The sequence below is a fragment of the Heloderma suspectum genome, chromosome 5 (genome assembly GCF_057233095.1).
Source record: "Heloderma suspectum isolate Gila_16-S chromosome 5, 16-S_ref, whole genome shotgun sequence".
NCBI lineage: Eukaryota > Metazoa > Chordata > Lepidosauria > Squamata > Helodermatidae > Heloderma > Heloderma suspectum.
This window is the reverse complement of record NC_139462.1, coordinates 51,725,737-51,728,640: the sequence shown is the minus strand read 5'-3', so window position 1 is coordinate 51,728,640 and position 2,904 is coordinate 51,725,737. Positions and strand designations below refer to the sequence as shown.

Genomic DNA, 2,904 nt, shown 5'->3' with positions numbered 1-2,904 from the left:
CAACTCCCACCATTCCCCAGCCAGTCATGCTATTCCTGATTATTGCAATTCCTTTCCTTGATGCCTATTTGTTAATTTATAGACTCTGTTCTATATTGAAAATGTATGGGGGGGGGGGGTTTCCGAAAAATATGCATTTCAAATTGTGCATTTTTTAAAAATATAGATTTTTGACTGTGATCACAAATTCAGGAATTTGCAAACATTCCCCCCCCCCGCACTCCTGCTCATATACGTATTTGGGATTGTGAACAGGACATGTCCACATGATCTGAAAACAGAAACAATATTCTAATTGTACCTCAGGTGCAGCTCACAAAGCACATCATGCAAAAGAATGAGAGAAAAAACAACATTGTTCCACACCAAGGCAAAAAGCTTGTGCAGAAATACATACAACACAAGCTTTGAACGACATAATGCATTTTGTAGATGAGTTGCAGTTTATACCTTAATTAAAAAAGAGGACAGTGAAGGCTGGTGTTCATTTCACAAAGATTGTCCACTGTCTGCATTGCTTTCTTAAAGAAGAGTATTAGTTATATGCCCATATGGAGAAGGACCAGGAGGAAAAGGGATGAAAGAGCAAAATTGAGACCAATCTTCTACGGATATTTTGGAACCGCAGAGTGAGAAATACTACCAGCACAAATATTAGTTTTCCACATCAATGCTTAACAGGGAAAAACAATTTTGATAAACTGTCTTTACCTTTGAAGTTTATGGATTTCTTGCGAAACTGGAATGTCATAATAAATAACAGCTTCACCCAATTACATTTAGCAAGATTTTCAGATTTCTAATTCAGACTTCTAATTTTCTTACTGAAAAACACTATATTGATAATAGGCTTAAAACTAGATATAAGTATAAATCTCCCCACCCTATACCACTCTCATCCAAAAAACCTTACATCTATAATAAATTATTTCACCATGATATCATCGAAGGCTGTAAAACAGCAACCCTATTCAGATGTTATCCCTCCTGGAATTAACAATCACATGAGGGGAGAAATGGGGTTACGTCCACTGGCCCTACCCCTTATGTTATATCTCTGCCTGCTCTGCCCCTCACCATCCACACCTGGAGGCAGGGGTGCAACTATATATGGTAGCCTCTCTATGTGCACAGGCTCCCCTTGAAATTAGATCACTATAAAGTGAGGACAGGGCTGGGCTCTTCATTGCTAGATGTGGTGAAGTCTAAAGTGCGGTTTTACTCATGTTCAGTTATGGGAACCCTCCATTCAGACCTTGCAGCTCCATGTCTTCACAATGAGGAATGATGGATGCACAAGGCCAGCATGTGTGGTCCTGTTCCTGACCTGTCCCCATTTTGAGCCCACATGCATTCTTGGAACACATGAATAGGGCCACATTAGAATTTTATCTCTAACCAAAAGTTCAAAGAAATAATTCAGTTGTTTGTCAGAACCAGTCAGGCGTCTGTCCATATGTACCCCACATTTCTTTCAAGTATCGGTAAAGTCCTTGGCATCATTCTGAATAAAGAAGTTCTTTGCCAGTTTTCACATGTTCATATTAAGCATGCTAATAGATCCTTTGCTGGCTTTCAGGCACTTTTTTCTGAGACTTCTCTTCTGCCATGCATTCTTTGGCTTCACATCTAGAGTTGAATGCATTTAATATTTCTTTGATTGTTAAGTTGGCCCTTTTCATCACCAGTCTGTCACCATCAGCAAATGTGGCGTCTATTACTGGTTCGGATCCATCGTGTTTTATATCTGTTTTCACATTACAGCTGATGTGGGATGTGTGTGCTTTCTTCACATACAGACACTGAAGGAAATGTCTGGTGCTTCCCACACTGGACTCAAAAGGACAGAAGTGGACAAGGACACTCTTTACCTCCTTGAGTGACACAGCACCCTCTTCGGCAGCATGAATCATGAATGGCATTTTCCTGAATGGTGATTAGGATTCAAAATCATTGGGGGAGCCTGCATGGATAGAAGCACCCCCACCCTCATACATGACAGGCAGGGAGGCAGGGTCAGCATACATTTTTAAACAGATGCATTTTTGTACCAAACTGCATTTATGCGCATTTTAAAAAGGTACACAACGTTTTTTGGGCATTCTTTGGCCATTTCTACACCAGCCTAAAATATCCTGCTTTCAAAATGGGGCTTTCTGCTTCTGTTTTAAATGCAGGATCACCACTGACTCCCTTTTTGCCCTACTGCCCCACTCTGCCATTACTGAATGACCATTGGCATCTCTACACCAGCCTAAAATCCAGGATTTAAAATGGGGCTTTCTGCTTCCATTTTAAATGCAGGATCACGACAACTCCCTTTTTCACGTGCTTCCTTTCCCCCCTCCCCTTTCCCCCTCCTTCTCCCTGTATCTGAGTCTTCCATTATCTTTCATTGATCTCGCTCCTCTTCTTGCAGCTTTAAGTATTTTCACAGAGGAAAGTGAAGCGGAACACAACAGGGTGATTTGATAGCTCACTATCTGTGATCTATTTAAAAACAGAACAAAGGTAGGCTGACCATATTTTCTTGAGACAAAAACGGGATATTGGAATGGCAAAAACGAGACAGGGTTATGTAATATTCTGTATTCATGAAAAAGTCTATGCTAATGTCCCACCGGAGAGTTCCGCTGTGATAAAAAAAAATAGCTAACAGCCTGTTGAACCGAAATATGAGTCTGAAAAGTCCGAATCAAACTGAATGTAGGGTAGGGATGTCAGTGAATTCTGCAACAGACTCCAGTGAGGCCAGATTCTTTAGAATCCAGCCCCCTGGAATCTGTGACGGAATGGCCTCCCCCCACCCACCACCCCACAGAATCCCCCCAGGGTGGAGCTTACCTGGCTGTGGATGCGGCGACACATGCAGTGGCGGCAGCTGCGGCAGCTGCGGCTGGTCTC

At 42.0% G+C, this 2,904-nt stretch overlaps 1 pseudogene; it reads right to left on the bottom strand.

The window, feature by feature from the left end:
* Positions 1-1,553: 1,553 nt before the first annotated feature.
* LOC146343889 (large ribosomal subunit protein mL53 pseudogene) lies at positions 1,554-1,922 on the bottom strand (annotated as a pseudogene).
* Positions 1,923-2,904: the final 982 nt, after the last annotated feature.